The sequence below is a fragment of the Acomys russatus genome, chromosome 2 (genome assembly GCF_903995435.1).
Source record: "Acomys russatus chromosome 2, mAcoRus1.1, whole genome shotgun sequence".
NCBI classification, from domain to species: Eukaryota; Metazoa; Chordata; class Mammalia; order Rodentia; family Muridae; genus Acomys; species Acomys russatus.
The window spans coordinates 20,077,274-20,097,249 of NC_067138.1; the positions used below are offsets into that span (position 1 = coordinate 20,077,274).

The window sequence follows — 19,976 nt, forward strand, 5'->3', positions numbered from 1 at the left end:
GTTAAGGTGGTTGTGAGGCATCTGGCGTGGGTGCTGAGACCCTAACTCCGTCTCTCTGGAAAAGTAGTGTGTGCTCTATTCCCTTGAGCTGTCTCTTCATCCCCTACCACTAATTTTAGTTTTTGTTTTGTTTGTTTGTTTGTTTTTGTTTTGAGACAGGGTCTTCTGTCACCCTGGCTAGCATGGAACTCCCTATGTAGTCCAGGCTGGCCTCCTAATCACAGAAATCCCCCTGTGTCTGCTTCCCTAGTACTGGGATTAAAGGCATGAACCACCGATCCTGGCTTTCATTTTAACCATAATTCCTTACCCCATGGAATCATTTTGTTTTCAGAGTTAAGTCAGAAGGCTGTCTGTGTGTCATCTATTAATACTCAGTCAACAACCACTGGTGTATGTGAAATCCAGCAGTCAGGGCTCATCTGAAGAGGCTGTGGCACTCTTTTGTTCTTAGCTTCATAGAGTGTCTCAAGAACAACTTACTTTCATGTATTGGAGTTTGGCGTGTTTGGAGGGTCCTAAGGAAATTCTCATTCTGTCTGTCTGTGTGCCTCTCTCTTCTTCTCCTTCCCTCCCTCTTTCCCTCTCTCTATCTCCTCTCCTGTATCTTTTCATTGTCAAAACTTACAGACATGTAGAAAGATTTAAGGGCAATGCAGTGAGTGCCTGTGTGTTTTCATACGTAAATATATACACGTGCATCATATGTACATTTATTCTCCGGTGTGTGTGTGTGTGTGTGTGTGTGTGTGTGTGTGTGTGTGTGTGGTGTAGGGTAAATCGTTCCACATTAAACGGCAGATAGGATTCTTCATCTGTAAAGAACATTGTCTTGAATACACTGTCTTGTGTCACCGCAGAACAGGCATGGTGCTGTACTAAACCTTCAGCATTTGTGCCTGATCTCTTACTGTCAGAGTTGTCGCCAAACACCCCGCTGAGCTTTGCTTTTCAAAGCAGAAGCTAATCCAGTCCAGAGTGTAACCAAGTCCACTTACCGCATCTTCCCTAGCTTTCGCTCACTGAAGGTCCCTAAGAGTCCAGGTCAGTTGTTGCAAGTGTTTGTGCTTAACCTGCCGCTTTGAGGCGTCTGCTGTGGCATGCACATTCCCCGGAAGAGTTGGCAAGTTGTTAGGTGAGTGAGTGAGGGCCATCGTGGCCCGAGAAGCACTACCTTGGAGCCCTCCTTGCTGTGTGGAGTGGCTCCTTGGGACTCGCTGAGTCTTGCTGCAGTCTGTTAGGTTGGGCCTGCCTACACACCAACCCTGCAGATCACAAGGAAAAACAAACAGGTCACAGCTGACTTGGAGGGCATTTACCGTCCATGAATATGAGGTATATTTTTACCTTGAGGAAGAATTAGATTTTTGTTTTAGGCACACACCAGAGGAAGGTGAGACCCGAGGTATTACTTTTATAGTCACCTGGACAAATAGGAAGCCTTTGTTTGAATTCCTCATGTTTGTTGCTCTTTGTTGGGAGAATGTTTGAGCATTTCTGTTTTTCTTTATAGTCTTCATTTGTTCTCTCTGCTGACTTTCCAACCCCAAAATTCTTCCTAGTGTCTTTAGTTTTTCCTTAGCCATGTCTTTTCTCTCTGCTATTTTGGAACTGTCTGGAACGGATGGTGGAACCCTCTCTTTCCTAACAACTCACTGTGGGTATGGGGGCTCAGTCTCACCTTGACAAAAAGGATGCATTGCAACAGCCAGAACTGTCTGCTTACCCCGCCTAGCCAATCTGCTGTAGAAGTAGTAATTAGCAGTAGATATCATTGTTTTCTTTTAGGCAGTGTGTGCAGTGCTTAGGCAACAGCACAACCCTGTGTATGATAAATGCTTCTAGAACAGAAGCCACAGCTTTTTAAAAACGACTATATTTTACGTATCAATAACCACAAATTACATTTGCTTGTTAACACAATTTTGCCTGGCTTTATATGCAAGTAATGTATTACTCTCATTTCTGATGACACAAGAAGCAGTAATTCTGTTTTTTTTTTTTATACATTATTTTTTTTTATTAATTTATTCTTGTTACATCTCAATGTTTATCCCATCCCTTGTATCCTCCCATTCCTCCCCCCCCCCCCGTAATTCTGTTTTTTAATGTAAATCTACAAACCCCAGTGTAAGAATTGTGAGTCAGAAAGACACTAACACCAAAGAAATGGAGAGGTAGCCCAGGATATCAAGAACCATATGGTAAATCTTAGTTTGAATATAAGGTTAGAAATAAAAATACCAAGACTCTGTCTTTTGAATTAAGCCCTGCATCATTTTCTGTTTTTTTTTTTTTGTTCGTTTGTTTGTTTTTCTTTTGAGACAGGGTTTTTTTCTGTGTGGCCTTGGCTGTCCTGGACTTACTTTGTAGACCAGGCTGGCTTTGAACCCCCAAGGATCCACCTGCCTCTGCCTCCCTGAGTGCTGGGGTTAAAGGTGTGCACCACGGTGCCCAGCTGCCCTGCACCAATTTCCCGGGACACTCCTATCCCAGACAAGAAACGCTGCCTAGGAATGAAGGGAGTATTAATTTATTATATTAATAGTTAATATTTCAACTGAGAAAGAACACATTTAAGAGACGAGAAGCATCAAGAAAGGAGAGAAAAAAGCAAGCCTGGTGACCCGGCTTTTCAGTATAAAAATCAGGGAGATATATTTTTATTTATTTATTTTTTTTTTTTTGGTTTTTCGAGACAGGGTTCCTCTGTGTAACCTGGGCTGTTCTGGACTCATTTTGTAGACCAGCTGGCCTTGAACTCACAGCGATCTGCCGGCCTCTGCCTCCCAAGTGCTGGGATTAAAGGTGTGCCCCACCATACCTGGCCAGGGCAATATTTTTTAAGGTAACTATGAGTCTCAAGTAACAAGTAACAAAGATATTTACTTTTAAATGTATTTTGTAGAACTTTACAGAGTGTCTTATTGGTCTATTACAAGATAATCTTGTTCTCTTTTTGTATTGTGATATATATGCATATATTTAAGAATATTAACACCCCCTCCCAATACTAGGGATTAAACCTGGTGCCTTGGACAAGCTAGGGAAGCACTGTCCTGATGACACCCCCAGCCAGAGTGCGACCCCTTGTGAAATGAATTTTGTGTATGTGCCTTTGAGATAACAATTATCCTTTTCTAATTTTGTGCATCTTATCTGCCATGGATCTGGATGCCAGATAAAAAGGTTTGTTTTGTTTATTCAGCAAAAGTGTGATGAGTGCCTTTATATGCTGGGCCTAGAAATACAGAGTAGGAAGGAAAGACATTGCCCTGTCATGGAAGCTTCTACAGCTTAGGAAAGGAAAAATATTTAATTACCGTGTAGATGCATTAGAACAGAGGCTAGCATGGCTTAAGTGGCCTTGTGAACAAAGGAAGTACATACAGCTTGTTCGGGGATGTAGATGGAAACGTGAGAATCTGAGGCGTTGCCATACTGGAGCCTGGCTGTGTTCAGCTGCTGTGGCTCCAGATCTTGGGAGTAAGAATTTGAAAGGCAAGGTAGACATGGCTTCTGGGTTCCAGGACAGCTGAGTCTCGGTTAGGGAGCGTTAGAGGCAGGCCTGGCGCAGGCAGGTCTGTGACAAGATCTAATCTGACGCTATAGGCCAGAATCCTCACAGCCTTGGCTGCTGGAGTTAAAAACCAGAAATCTTAAGGAAGCGTCTTTCACTTTGTGTAGCCTCACGTTGTGTAGAGTCGCTTTCTGTAAGCCTGGAAGCTGTGGTCATCTCTGGGAGCCATATTTATCCCAGGCTGACAAAGTGTAGAAAGTGGAAGCATTGCTGTTATAGAGATTCAAGCGATTCAGGATGAGATGTAAGCAGGCATTCTTTAGCTCACAAGCGCCAGAGCCCTCACATCTCATCCACGGGCTCTAATGAGACATTTAAAAGAACTTTTGATAAATGGTTGTTGACTCTTCTTTTTTTTTTTTTTCTGGAGGGAATTTATTTTAAATAATTCATAATAATGACTAAGTCTGTATTACACTCACTAATCACTTAATAGTGGTTAAGAGCAGTCTGCTGCTGGCTAGATTTTTTTTGGGGGGGGCAGAGTGTTTTAGTGTTCTGAGTCCCATTTTTTTTATCTTTTGAGATGAGGTTTTGCTATGCTTTGGATAGCCTGGTACTTACCGTGTAGCCCAGGTTGGCCTCCAACTCCTGGACATGGTCCTGCCTTAGTATTTTTATTTGTGGGATTATGTGCATGTACAACCCCACCTGCTGCCAGTTTCCTTGTTTTCTTGTTAAGTAGGGATAGTAGTTGTTAAGACCAATTTTATTATTAATGATTTTTTTTTCTTTTTGAGACAGGGTTTCTCTGTGTAGCCCTGACTGTCCGGGAACTCTCTTTGTAGACCAGGCTGGCCTCAAACTCACAGCGATCCACCTGTCTCTGCCTCCTGAGTGCTGTGATCAAAGGCGTGCGCCACCATTACCTGGCTAAGAATTTTTTTTATTAATGATTTCTAATGAATTAGAAATCTGACTTTAAGATGAATCTTCTGTTCCAGCTTCCTGGAAAGAAAAGGTAACGGAAACGATATCATGAAAAGATAACTGAAACATTTGTCTTTTTAGCTTATCTTTTTGTTTTTGTTTTCTTTTTATGCCCCCCCCCCCCCAAAGACAGAGTCTTTCTGTGTTAGCTTGGTTGTCCTGGACTCGCTTTGTAGACCAGGCTAACCTCGAACTCACAGCCACCCGCCTGCCTCTGTCTCCTGAGTGCTGGGATTAAGGCATGCGCCACCACATCTGGCACTAGCTTATCTTTTAAATTCTGGAATTAACCTTAAGGATTTATTTATTTTCATTTTATGCACATTGGTATTTTGTCTGCATGTATGTTTGTGAGAGTGTTAGATCCCCTGGAACAGGAGTTATAGACAGTTGTGACCTGTCATGTGGGTGCTGGGAACTGAACCCAGTGCTCTTAACCATTGAGCCATCTCTCCAACCCTGAAATTAACTTTAAAAAGTCAAGACAATGCACTCAGGGAGGCACAGGCAGGCAGATCTTTGTGTGAGTTCGAGGCCAGCCTGGTTTACAAAGTAAATCCAGGACAGCCAAGGCCACACAGAGAAACCCTGTCTTAAAAAACCAAAAACAAACCAACCAACCAACCAACCAACCAACCAACCAACCAAAATCAAGACAGATGTGCTTTTTTTCCCTTCCAACTTAGGAATATATCATGCATAACTCTTCCTGCTTTGTTGGTTCGAGACAAGGTCATGCTTTGTGGCAAACCCAGGCTGTCTTGGAACTCATGACCGTGCTTCAGCCTCCTGAATGCTCTTGATCGACTGGCTAGCCAGAACTCTGCCCAGAGCAGTAGGCAGCCCTGCCAGCCACTCAGGTGTTGAGTAATAATTAACCAGGTGCCTCTGGAAGCCCAGAGTGGTCCTGCCTTTTATTGAGAGATGCTGCAAGCATGAGTGACAGTTTCAAGAATTAGCAGCTTTTAAAGTGCATTAAGTTTTCTACTTTGCCTATCAAATTCCAAGGTCCTGTTTGTAGAGACTTAGAAAAAACACGAGTGTATCTAGAATTTTTATTTCTTTGTTTTTGCTTTTCCAGGCAGAGTTTCTCTGTGTAGCTTTGGCTGTCCTAGAACTCACCCTGTAGACCAAGATGGCCTCAATTGCAGAGATCCACCTGCCTCTGCCTCCTGAGTGCTGGGATGAAAGGTGTGTGCCGCCACCACCCAGTTAGAAATAGACTTTAAAAGGACTCTTCAAGCTGCTTGGTGGTGGTGCACGCCTTTAATCCCAGCACTCGGGAGGCAGAGGCAGGCGTATCGCTGTTGAGTTCGAGGCCAGCCTGGTCTACAAAGTGAGTCCAGGAACAGTCAAGGCTACACAGAGAAATCCTGTCTCGAAAAACCAAACAAAACACAACACAACAAAAAAGGACTCTTCAAGTGGCTCTTGTAAGATGTGGTGGGCCGTGATCTGTGATGAACCCTTGGGCTAAGTGCCACCAGGCATCAAGTGCTGTAGGCAGAGCCCAGGCCTGGGGTGCCTTAGTATGTGAGGTCCTGGGTTTGGTCTCAGTAGCCTGGAAGGTAAGGGAGCAATAGTCACTGTGGACATGGCAGGGGAGACTGGACAATACACTCACTCTTACTTAAGAAAACTCCCTGCAGGGCCTGACTGTACAATCCTGTAATCCCAGCTCCTTGGGAGGGAGCCGGGGCAGGAAGATTGCCAACTCAGGATGCACAGCTCAGCGGTGCAGTCAGTGTGTGACTAGTCAGGCCCCGGGTTCAGTCCTCAGCGCTGTGGGTGAGAAATGCAGTAAAGGAAGACATATAGAACCCACGGTAGCTGGTGGCATCTCAAGTACCTCCACTTCCAACTTGCCTCTGGAAAAGGCATTTAAACTTCAAGGATCAGACAGGATCGTGCCGTGTGGTTGTTCTTTTTGATATTCTTAGGAGATGATGTCACTAACATGCAGAGTGTAAAACGTTGCTCGTAGAGAATCGCAAAAGTTGTGGGTGTCCTTTCAGAAGACATCAATACCAAGTTCCAGCAACATTTGGAGTTCTGGAATGCAGTGGTTTGCTTGCTTTTCAAGTCTGTGTAAGCAGCTTGGTTAATGCGTGCTGCTGTCGAGTGCCACATTTGTATATAGGTGACCTCGTGTCTTGATTTCTTAAAATGTGTCTTGTTGTTGTCACTTTTAATGGCTGTGATGATCAGTATTGACACATGTTGATGTTCTGTTAGTCTTAGCTAGGTCTTCGGGATTTTAGCTTGAAGTAATAGTTGTAAGCTTTCAGTGAGGACATTCCAGAGTTAGTCAGCACATAGGAACTGCCTGTGTGTTGGGGTCTGTGTGGCCCAGCTTTTTACTTAGGCTTCCTTCCCTCTTTGCCAGCTAATGCACCATCCAGGAGTGCACAGCACCGCCTGCACTCTCCAGTCTATGCGAAGCTATTTCGAATGCTCTTTATCAACTATTTAGAGTAAATACGCTCCCGTTTTGTTAGCTTAGAGGATGCTTGTGGTTGTCTGTTAAGCACGCAGTAGGCTCCATGTGGTGATTCTCAACAGGCAGATGAGTTGATGTATCAGCTGGCTGTGGAGTGCCTGCCCCTTTGTGTCCGTGTGCTTGCATGCAGTTGCTGGTGCAGCCCAGAGTCCTGCTTGTGCAGACGACTGGGAACACGGTGATTTAAATCATTAAAATGTCTGTCTTTAAAAGAAAAAAAAGTAGTTATTTAAACTTCTTGGAGGTGGTAGAACATTTAAATTATATTGAAAATATCTGAAGAATAAAGTACATAGAATTCACATTTCCTTAACCTGGGAGGTTGTCTGCTTGCTTGACATATCTAAGTGTTGGTCTTAGACACAGACACTGTTATTCTCCACAGAGAGATTATACTTAGATCTGTCAAAGAAATATCTAATGGGAACTCAGTGTTAAAATCGTTTGGCTGGTTTGATTATAATTTAAAATAAAACCCCTTTTCTTTTGGGAAAATTAATGCAAAAGACTAGATGTTACTTTTGACTGGTTCAATCTGTGGCTTATTCTTCAATACTTTTCTCAGGAAAAAAAAAATGTAGCTTTTGCTAGAAATGGTGGGACTGTTTCACCAAAATCAGGTGTCTGCTTTTCTTGGGGTTGGAAGGTAGTCTCATAGGTAGATGAGCCTTCAGAGCCAGTGGGATTGCCTAGTCCCTGGCCCCTGTCCGAAGTGGGTGTCATCAGACAACTTAGTTAAATCCGGCCATTAGCAACTCTTGGGGTGGGCATCAGTAAGTTAACTCTGAAATTTACAATAGCCAGCAGTTACAAATAGAAATCTATGTTGCACTAGTGACAGGATGGCTGCAGACAGGTGTATTAGCTGTGTTTACCTTGTGGATGGAATGTGCTTATTTACTGGGAAGTGATGGGGAGCAACTTCCTTGGTGGGAACTCTCCATATCTGCAGGGAAAGGTGAGATATTTAGATGCAGTTTCGTTTAGAAGTTGAGGTTAGTGAGGTGCTAGAAGACACTTCTAAGGTGATTTCGTTGTGTACCCCGTAAAGCATAGACTCTTTAGGCAATTTTGCATTCTCAATAGCTGTACTAGCTCAGGAGCACTGCCATGTGTCAGACTGATGGCCGTGCCTCCCTTCAGCTGCACTTGTGACTGTGTGCAACTATCTGAGGCGAGGAATTACAGGTGAGATGCAGCACAATCTCGGATGGCGGACATCATCCCTGGCCTGCCTGCTTGCCTGCTGCCCCTGGTGCACGGTGTCTCCAGGAACTGGGCTGTGCTTTGGAGTTCGATTGGTTTAGCTTTTTAGGTAGGTGCCACATGTAGAAGTCACTGTCTTTTTCTGCTTTTCATTCCCCTTAATTTTTCCTATTTGTTTTGAAATCTTGAGCTAGGAATGTGTATTAGTAAGTCAGACAAGCCTTTCAGTTGGAGCTAAGGAGACTGTGGGGCCATCTGTGTAGCTGGGGAAGTGCTTTTAGCAGGAAAGAGAAAATTATTAACAGAGGACTCTGGCTAGCAGTCTGCATGTCCTGCACAGGTTATTAACTCCACAGCACGCAATAACAGTTAATGGAAAGAAATTACTATGTTATCAATGAAGCATCCATACGCTGCCTTGGATAGATTAAAACAAAGCAAAACTAGCTGCGTGGTAGTGGCACATGTCTTTAATCCCAGCACTTGGGAGAGATAGGCTGATCGCTGTGAGTTCAAGGCCAGCCTGGTCTGCAAAGCCAGTCCAGGACAGTCAAGGCTACACAGAGAAACTCTGTCTCAAAAAAACAAAACAAAACAAAAACCGTGCTGGGTGTAATGGTGCACTCATGAGGCAGAGGTAGGTGAATCTCTGTGAGTTCGAGGCCAGCCTGGTCTACAGAGTGAGTCCAGGACAGCTAAGACTACATAAAGAAACCCTGCCTTAGAAAAAAAAAAGTTCCTCAGAGACAGAAGTCTTCTTGTGTCAGGTGGGTGATGTCATTGCCTGGGTAACATCTAGAGAGCCTCTCAGGAAACTTTCCTAATGATGACTTTCTCTCTCTCTGATTGCCACTCACTTCAGAGCACACATGTGGCAGTTGACCTTACAGTAGCTTTGTCGACTTTGTCGCTGTTTGTTTTGTATGCAGTTGGATGCCTTAAGTTGGCCATGGGCAGAGTCTTAGCTGTTAAAGGCTCTTGCATGATAATACTCACACTGTACTGTGAAGGAAACAAGATGGCGTGTTTTTAACCTACCAGAAGCCATGTGCTGGGCGTGGTAGCTCAGGCCTGTATTCCAAATACTCTGGGATGCAGAGACAGGCATCTCTCTGTGAGTTTGAGGCCAGCCCAGTCCACACATCGAGCTCCAGGACAGCCAGGGTTACATAGACCCTATCTCAAAACACCAAGGTCTGTATCAGGGGAAGCCATGCATGTTTACACTTCACAGTCTTTGACCAAGTATTGACTTTAATGAGAAATTCTGAGATTCTTGGGGAGTTCTAAGTAAAATCTGTTATATTCTCAGTCTTTTAGTTTTGATCCCGATGTTATGAACTTCATTTTGTCAGACTCGGTTTTGCATTTGTTACCACCTCTGTAAGCTTGAATAACATAACAAAATTGCCTTACATTTGGTAATTATGACATTACAACTTGATGGGTGCTAGTGTCTGTAAAGTGTTAGCATCATGCTTTTATAGGATTCATTGTAACTTGTATCACCCTGTTCTTACACACTCAGGGAGAGGTCAGCGCTGCATTTTGAAACAATAGGAAGTTAAAATTTAAAACCCAGTTAAGGACACAGTGCAGCAGAATGGCCCCTTGGTTTCTGTGCCTCATGAAATCCTTCCGAGTTTCTAGTGTTGACTGGAAGCCTTTCCACAGGATTTTGTCTTGTTTTTTCATCCTTGGGAGGCAGGAACATGCCTGTAATCCCAGGATCTGGGGGTGAAGGGAAGAAGATAGGAAGGTCAGGACTTGAGGCCAGCCTCACCTGCATGCTGGTTCACTGCCAGCTTGACTGAGGAGACTGACTTGGCAAAGAAAGGAAGCAGCCCCGAACAGATGACAAAACAACAGCAACAGCATTATCACGGACAAGTCTTTAGCAAGTGATGAACAGGCTTCTGTAAGCCCACTTACCCAGAGCATACCCCAGCCCCCATTTATCTGAAGCAAATTCCAGGTTATTTCATTCTATAAGCACACCTTTAATCCCAGAACTCAGGATGCAAAGGAAGGTGACTCTCCGTGAGTTCAAGGCCAGCCTGGTCCATTTAGTGAGTTCCAGGGTAGTCAGGGGTACATAAAGAGACTTTGTCTTAACAAACAAGCAGACTTTTCTGCAATGGTTCTGAAATTACAAATGCAAAGTGGAAAACAAAGTCTTGGTTTCCAGCCCCTCACAGTACTATGTGCTCAGTGACAGAATGCTGTTGTTCTTCTAATGAGTGGTGCCAGTGGAGCCTATGGTAGAGGCACAGGCATTTAACTAGGGGTCACACAGAATTCTAACCCTGCTGTTGGCCATCTTTTCTTTTTGCTTAGCATAGGGCCTGGACCATCTTAGTACTGACAGATAATGAAAATGGATTCTCGTGAAGAGTCTTTATTAGTGACTGGTGTTGCTTGGGACTTAAGGTATGGGAAAGTGAATCAAGGGCTGGTGAGACGGCTGGCCAGCTGAGAGCACTGGCTGCTCTTACAGAAGACCTGGGTTCAGTTCTCACCACACCTATCTGGACCTCCAGATGACCTTCTGCTTTACTGCAAGGTCACTAGCCATGCACACACTGCATATATACACATGATGGCAGAACATTTCCATGCATAAAATAAAAAGCTGCTTGTGGGGCTGGAGAGATGGCTCAGCGGTTAAGAGCACTGTCTACTCTTCCAGAGGTCCTGAGTTCAATTCCCAGCAACCACATGGTGGCTCACAACCATCTGTAATGGGATCTGATGCCCTCTTCTGGACTGCAGGTGTACATGCAGGCAGAGCATTGTATTCATAATAATAAATAAATATTAAAAAAAAAAAAAAGAGCTGCTTGTGGCTGCACACGCCTGTAATCCCAGCACACACGGAGGCAGAGGCAAGCGGATCACTGTGAGTTCAAGGCCATCCTGGTCTACAAAGGGAGTCCAGTACAACCAAGGCTACACAGAGAAGCTCTATCTCAAAACAAACAAACAACAATAAAACCCAACCAACAACCAAACAAAACAAGAATTTGCTCCAAAACATGGTTCCTGAAACCTACTAAGATCCCCTGTTGACAGAGTCTGAAGTGTGGGGTACAGACAGTGGTGGTGCACCTCCATTTATTTTGACTGAGATAACCTTGAAGCTTGCAGGTCTCGGTTGTTCCTTGGCCTACAACAGTACTGATTCTTCCTTTTTTTTATTTTGTATCAAGAACCTGCTTGACACTGCTTCTATCTTAGAAAGAGATGGCAGGCTGTGCCTTAAGTAGCCATGTTTGCATATTTGCTGCACTTCAAATCACCTACCTCTTTTTGAACCAGAGTGAGCTATTTGTAAACTTTGTAGTCATTGACACTTTTATATCCTTCACTGGGAAAATTAATGTGCAAAGACACTATTTCAGTGTGTAACCAGCTGTGGTCATCTTTCTGTTAGGTTTAGTTGCTGTCAGCCAATTATAAAACTATCATCAGAGACAGTTGGTAGAATGAGAAAGTTGCTCAAAGATAAGGCAAATGACTTGGTCACTTTAATATACACACAATAAACTTTTGCATGAACACATGGGTAGTCCTCCTCCCCCACCTTGGGGTATGCTGTGCTAACCGGTACATAGAGGTGGTTTTGAGAAAGGGGTGTCCATGCTGACCTTGAACTCATTATATGGTGGAGGCCATCTTTGAAGTGCTGATCTTGCCTCCACCTACCGAGTTCTGAGATTACTGCCATGAGTTATCTCCTTGGCCTGAGTTTTTTCTCTGCTACTCTCTCCAGTAAACTACAATTACAGCAGAAACTGTTGTCACTGACAACACGAACTGCTGATAGGCAGACAGTGTGACAACTCCGTCAGGCGATGATGTGCTTGTCTAGACCCATTCTTGGAAAATGGAGACTGCCAGGGACCGGGGAAGGTTGTGCACAGCCACATGGTAATTATTTTTCAGTGATCTTGAGAAGCTTGACTCTCTCTTCTCCTGTCATGTGCTAAATGCATTTAATTAATATTTCCAAGACACTGGATTTCTCCTGTACTTCTCCAAATATGATTAAAGTGGAAGATGGTGGCTGTCTAGACAGTAGGTGGGTAGAAAGCTTTCAGTTTACCCAAATCTTTTAGAAACTGGGTAATTGTTCTAACTGTTTTTGGGAATTTAGCCTTGCATGGTGTTATATTTTAGCTAAAATAAGGAGTCACAGGGCTGGCAAGATGGCTTAGTAGTTAAAGGCAATTGCCCAGATTGACAACTGAATTCTACTCCAGGACCTACATGGTGGAAGGAGAGAGTAACAAATACAAATTATCCCCTGACTTCCACATGTGTGTATGTGTGTGTGCGCGCGCACACACACGCACACACACACACACACACAGAGCAAAGAATCACCGTATAGTATTTATTCTCTAAATACTCTAAACATTACTTAAGACACTTAAAAGACTTCCCACAGTGTGTAGTATTATCTGTTAACTGCCTAGCCTACTGGTTAAGGGCATGTAGACTGGAACCAGACTGTCTGCCTTGAGTCCCAGCTACGGAGGTGTTCTGTAAGCCAGAGTAAGCTGGTCTGGCAGTTGTAATAGTCATAGGCACCGGAAACAGTCATAGCCAACATCATCAGACTGCCTCTCGCAAAGCTTCCTTAACTAGCAGTGTTCACTTGGTTATCTTTTCAGCATTGTCACTTTAAGAGCTGGCATTACATAGGTTACTTTCTTTATTTGCACGATCTTGGGAAAATCATTCTAAATGTATAAGGCCTCAGTCTTTGTTTTTGAATAGTACGCCATAGACTTATGGTAAGAAATCAGTGAGATTATTTTTTGAATTATTGGACTCCTTTGAAAAACCACAAACAGGGGCGGGTGGGCGGAGGCCGACACTCCGCCACAGTACTCCGCTGGTCGCTGGCAGCCCGCCCGCCATGCACCTGCCCCTCGCAGCTTCATTCGGGCTGCTATTGCTGTTGCTGCCTCCGCCCTCAGCCGACAATGTTCCAGAGGTGCCGGACGCTGGTGACTAAGTTCAAGCAGGGGATGGCCAATACAGCCAGGAAGAATTTTGGCGGCGGCAACACAGTGTGGGAGGAGAAGTCTCTGTCCAAGTACGAATTCAGTGAGATCCAGCTTTTGGAGATCATGGAGGGCCTGTGTGACAGCAGTGACATTGAGTGCAACCAGCTCTTGGACCAGCAGGAGGAGCAGCTTGAGGCCTGGTGGATGACACTGAAGAAGGACTACCCTAACCTATTTGAGTGGTTCTGTGTACACACACTGAAAGCATGCTGTCTTCCGGGTACCTATGGGCCAGACTGTCATGCATGCCAGGGTGGGTCTGAGAGACCTTGCAGCGGGAATGGCTACTGCAGTGGAGATGGCAGCAGAGAGGGCGACAGGTCCTGCCAGTGTCACGCAGGATACAAGGGGCCACTGTGCCTTGACTGCATAGACGGCTATTTCAGCTTGCTGAAGAATGAGACCCACAGCATCTGCTCAACCTGTGATGAGTCTTGCAAGACATGCTTAGGTCCAACCAACAAAGACTGAGTCAAGTGTGAAGTGGGCTGGGAACGTGTGGAGGACGCCTGTATTGAGTGGATGAGTGTGCCGCAGAGACACCTCCCTGCGGCGATGAACAATACTGTGAAAATATCAACGGCTCATACACATGTGAAGAATGTGATTCTACCTGTGTGGGCTGTACAGGAAAAGGCCCAGCCAATTGTAAAGGGTGTATCACTGGCTACACCAAGCAGAGTGGACAGTGTGAAGATTTAGATGAATACTCACTAGAAGAAGAACCATGTAAGAGGAAAAATGAAAACTGCTATAATGTTCCAGGGAGCTTTGTCTGCGTGTGCCCTGATGGCTTTGAGGAGACAGAAGATGCTTGTGTACAGATAGCAGAAAGCAAAGTTGCAGAGGAAAACCCCACACAGCCACCCTCCCATGATGATTTGTGACAGGCATCCGGGTTCCGAAGCCAGACTCCCCCTTTAAGTTATTGAGAGGATATCATCTATAGCAAACGTGGCCCATGGACGTCAACCCCATTTCCCCAAAAAGACTTTGGAGGAAGAAGCCGTCTACCCCAAAACAGCTGATATTCACTTGGCCCTTTAAAAATCTGCATTTCTTGGTGGTTCTTAAGCAGAGTCATATATTTTGATACTGTTCTTTATAATAAAATTGATCATTGAAGGTCACTAGGAAAAAAAAAAAAAGAAAAACCACAAACAATCTTCCTTAAACATTTCCCCTTGTCTCCACCCCCAGTTTTGCATAGTTAGGCCTCATGAACAGATGTGTGGGTTGCCTATTCTACAATGGCAGCTGGTAGGTGACTAGACATTCCTCAACGTGGAGGAATATTTCTATCACTTTTTTAACTTTTAGAAATAATTGTATATAGCACCTAAAATGCTTAGAATGACATTTTACAGTACGTTGCATCGACAGGTGTGACTAAACAACTGCATATGTAATTGCTAATACAAATTATTTGGGTTGCATTCTGATGTCATGTGTGGCCCTTGTACTCCAGGCCCCAGATGGAAGTGGACCCAGTGTCGGCTAGGCTGTATCACTGACCCACATCTTCCAGGAAGTAGATAACTGGAGGTGATGGCTGTGGTTCCAACTTAAGCTGAAATTTTCTGCTTCTTATCAAAGTCCCAGATGGTAATTTGGCCCTGGTCCCTAGGCCAGCATCAGTCTGTGGACTGAGAGGCAAACTAAATTATCAGTCTCAGTTGTGAGATCAGAGCATTATTAGAATAGTTTTTTTTTTTCTTCAAACAAAAGAACCCAAATCCCACACTTTCCTGCCTGTTTAATTTGGGTTTATCAGTTCCAGTGATAACAGATGCCTCATTTTTATACTTTGTGCAAGGATGGTCACATTTTTGGTTCTTAATGTGCTTTTAAAAAACTTTTTTATCTAAATTAATGATTCTGCTCATGAACTAATTTACATATTTATGTACATACTGCTGTGGAAATGGGAACCATTCTTTTCAACTCAGTGCCTGGAGTTTTGGACTAAAAATTCCATTTAAAAAAATAAAAAATAAAAATTCCATTTCATCAGGCAGAACCATAAAAGGCAGGGTGGTGTGTGTGTGTGTGTGTGTGTGTGTGTGTGTGTGTGTGTGTGTGTGTGTAAATATGGTAAAGCTTTGTTGCTTTCTGTTTAAGTAGTTTAGCTTATTTTGTATGGAAAATGGCTGGCTCAAAATTGCCAAACCAATTAAAGGTAAGAAAAGTATTCAAATATTTAATTTTTTAAATAAATATTTTGGGTAGTACTGATCAATGCACTAAATTTTGATGTAATTATATAATTAGAGTTATGATTTCCTTATCATCTCAAAAGTATAAATATGGCCAGGCATGGTGGCACATGCCTTTAATCCCAGCACTCAGGAGGCAGAGACGAGTGGATCTCTATTGAGTTTGAGGCCAGAGTGATCTATAAAGTGAGCTCGAGGACAGTCAGGGCTACGCAGAGAAACTCTGTCTCGAAACTCACCCCTCCAAAAAAGTATAAATATGTTAGAATTACAGGTAATTTCTAATAGTTCAGAAATAAGATTTTTTTTATAGAGTTTCTGTGAAATCAAGATGTTAAGAATGCATATTTACAAAGTAAGAACTTTTAGAGGACTTTCATTAGTGGTCTTGTTTGCTTTCTTGTTTTAGTTTATCATTCATTGAAAGAGTGTTGATTTCTAGGTCTTAAGAATCCCCACAGCATGGTTTTTATTCCTGCAGTGGTCATTGTCATGGCATACAGAGCACAACGTTGTGTCAGCCCACTTGCCGTAGAAAGCCATCACGTCACGATCAGTGGAAAATCAATATGTAGTTTTGAAAATTTAGATTGATGGTTGAGTGCTGTTGGTGTCAGCTGGAGCTGGGGGCCACTGCAGGGGTCAAGAGCAGGGCAGTCCAGCTTTTGCATCGTAGAGGGCTGAGATCAGCTGCCCTTCCCAGCGTGAGCCCCGAGCTCCCTGCTGGAAGATGAAAGATACACCTAAGGAAGATTTGGACAACAAATGGTGCCAACTAAGCGTTGGGCAGATTTGTATCCCTAATACTGCCACCTTGGGGTAAAGTGATTAGATTTTGCCTGTCAACTAATATTGACGTTCATTGGCCTATTTTTATGGAACTTTTACTGTAAAACAAACCACCCAGCCATAAAACTTGAAGATAACGTTGTATTTGTTTCATAATCTCACAGAATTCAGAGATGTTCTATCCATTCACCCTATCTCTCATTTTTTAGCAGGATTTTTTCTTTCCAAACTGTATTTTATAACCCATTAGTAAGTCCTGAGATCACTTCAGTGGGCTGTAGCCAGTATAATACAAAACAAAGATAAGGTATATAAAAGAAAAACTCAGAGTGTCGCGCACAGAGTTTAGGTAACGGCAGAGCTCGATGCACAGGTGTGTGTGCTCACACAGTTCCCCACAGGATTGTTACAGGGGCAGGGGGTTGCCTAGCTTGCTTCAGGGCCTATGTGTACCTTCTGTCCTCCTGTGAATGCTTGCTCTCTGGTTGGCTCCTCAGATGTATACATCTGCTATACCGTATTCTGTACTTGTGGTATAGAAGGCTTATGTTAGCAGTACGGCAAGGTTCTCTGGGGGCATCATCCCTGAGCATGTCTGAGGATTCCTTGATGTGTCGCCATAGAAGGCCCATTTTTAGTGTTTCCATCAGCTCTCAGGTCTAATCAGTGTGCACACATGCATGGAAGCCAGAGGTCAGTGTTATCTCCTTCAATTGCTCTAGACCTGGATCTCATTGCTAGGACTAGGCTGCTTGGTCCATGGGCTGTTTCCAGTTGGTGTCTGAGCAGATGTCTGCCATGCTAGTGCTGGGGTTATGGATGCTGTTGCCCAGTTTTTATGTAGGTGCTGCGGGTGTGAACTGGGTCCTCAAACTTACACTGAGTGAGCCATTTCCCCAGCCTATGAATCCTTTTTGTTTTGTTTTGTTTTCAAGACAGTGTTTCTCTGTGTTGCTCTGGCTGTCCTGGAACTTGCTCTATAGACTAGGTTGGCTTCAAACTCAAAGAGATCCACCTGCCTCTGCTTTCCAGAGTACTGGGATTACAGGTGCACCTGGCCCTTTTGGGTTATTAAAAGAGCTGTCTCACCCTCTGACATAAGCAAATTCCTGGCCAAGCAAAGGCTTTTCTTTAATTCAAAATTCAAATAGCAGACAGTTGGTATTTTTGGTATAATGGAGTTAGATACTTGTGTTGCTCCATTTCCTTGCAACCAGCTAATTGAAGCTGAGTCTTTGTAAAGAAAAGAGAGCTGGCGAGATGGCTCAGTGGTTAGGAGCGCTGGCTGCTCTTCCAAGGGACCCAGGTTTGATTCCTACTTCCAGGGGATACGACACCCTATTCTGGCTTCCACAAGGATGTAACTGGTATACATGCTGCAAAACACCTATACACAAAATAACAACAATCAAAAGAAATTTGTTTTTTGTTTTTTTTGAGATAGAGTTTCTCTGTGTAGCCTTGGCTGTCCTGGCCTCCTTTTGTAGACCAGGCTGGCCTCGAACTCACAGCGACCCACCTGTCTCCTGAGTGCTAGGATTAAAGACATATGCCACCATGCCTGGCTTAGTTCATAGTCCAAGGTCAGCAAGCCCATGACCGTGGTTGAGGACCCATGGCTAATGTCATCATACGAGTGGGATTGTGTGTGTGAGACATCACATGGTGAACCAAGAAGCCAGAGGGAGGAAGCCAGAGGGATTTAAGGTCTATCCATGCTGTTTTATAATATCCTGCTTTTGTGAGAAACAACTCATTTCAAGAAATCTGGCCTTACAGCAATAGGCTAGTGGATCAATGGAATCTAACTGAAGACCAAGATATGAATCCACACACATTTGGTCACTTGATTTTTGACAAAGAAGCCAAATCCATTCAATGGAAAAACGACAGCATCTTCAACAAATGGTGCTGGTCTAACTGGATGTCTACATGTAGAAAAATGCAATTAGACCCCTATTTGTCACCATGCACAAAACTCAAGTCCAAGTGGATTAAAGACCTCAACCTAAAACCAGAGACATTAATCCAGTTAGAGGAAAAAGTGGGGAAGAGCCTGGAACACATTGGCACAGGAGACAACTTCCTGAACAGAACACCAACAGCCCAGGCCTTAACGTCAACAATTAATAAATGGGACCTCATGAGGCTGAGAAGCTTCTGTAAGGCAGGTGACACTGTCAAGAGAACAAAGCGACAGCCTACAGACAGGGAAAAGATCTTCACCAACCCTTCATCTGACAAAGGTCTAATATCCAAAATATATAAAGAACTCAAGAAATTAAACACCACCAAACCAAATAACCCAATAAAGAAATGGGGTTCAGAACTAAACAGAGAATTCTCAACAGAGGAATATCAAATGGCTGAGAAACACTTAAAGAAATGCTCAACCTCCTTAGTCATCAGAGAAATGCAAATCAAAACGACACTGAGATTCTATCTTACACCCATCAGAATGGCTAAGATCAATAACTCAACTGACACCATATGCTGGCGAGGATGTGGAGAAAGAGGAACACTCCTTCATTGCTGGTGGGAATGCAAACTAGTACAACCACTTTGGAAAGCTATCTGGCGCTCTCTCAGAAAAATGGGAATAGGGCTTCCTCAAGACCCAGCTATCCCACTCCTTGGAATATACCCAGAAGATGCACTACCACACAACAGGAACATATGCTCAACCATGTTCATAGCTGCCTTATTCATAATAGCCAGAACATGGAAACAGCCTACGTGTCCCTCAGTAGAAGAATGGATAAAGAAACTGTGGTACATTTACACTATGGAATACTACTCAGCTATTAAAAACAAGGAATTTCTGAAATTTGTGGACAAATGGATTGAACTAGAAATTATCATAATGAGTGAGTTCACCCAGAAGCAAAAAGAGTTAAATGGTGTATACTCACTTATATCGAGACACTAGTCCAAGGGGTACGTCCCCATGAAAAACTTTACCTACCAGGAAAGTGGGTCAGAGGGGAGGACATCCTATTGAGACTTTAGGTGTGAGAAGCCTGGGAGAATGAGGAAATAGAAGGATCCAGAGGGTCCTGGAAAACTACAAGTGGGTCTGGGCCCTGGGGTCCTCCTCAAACTATGGCACCAGCCAAGGAAAATACAGGCAGTAAACTTCGAACCCCTACCCAGACTAGCCGATGGACAGGACATTCTCCACTGTTAAGTGGAGAAGGAGATCTGACTTTCACACAAACTCTGGTGCCCCATATTTGACCATGTCCCTTGGATGGGGATGCCTGATGGCACTCAGAGGAAGGATAATAGGTCACCAAGAAGAGACTCAATACCCTATGAGCATATACAGGGGGAGGAGGTCCCCTCAGTCACAGACATAGGGGAGGGGAATGGGGGGGGGGGAAGCGGGAGGGAGGGAGGAATGGGAGGATACAAGGGATGGGCTAACAACTGAGATGTAATATGAATAAATTAATAATAAAAAATGGGGGAAAAAAAGGCTTGTAGTGGGTAGAGGGGAAAAAAAAAGAAAAGAAAAAAGAAATCTGGCCTTAGCCAGGCGTAGTGGCGCACTTGGGAGGCAGAGGCAGGTGGATCACTGTGAGTTCGAGGCTAGTCAGGTGTACAAAGTGACTCCAGGACAGCCAAGGATACACAGAGAAACCCTGTTTCGAAAAAAAGAAGAAAGAGGAGGAGGAGGA

At 43.9% G+C, this 19,976-nt stretch overlaps 1 protein-coding gene and 1 pseudogene across 3 annotated transcripts in view; both read left to right on the forward strand.

Moving 5' to 3' along the window:
* The window catches only part of Ncoa2 (nuclear receptor coactivator 2), a 249,110-nt gene that overhangs the window by 11,841 nt on the left and 217,293 nt on the right, over window positions 1–19,976 (forward strand). The gene's annotated exons all lie outside the window — the stretch shown is intronic.
* On the forward strand, window positions 13,126–14,403 carry LOC127200587 (protein disulfide isomerase Creld2-like; annotated as a pseudogene).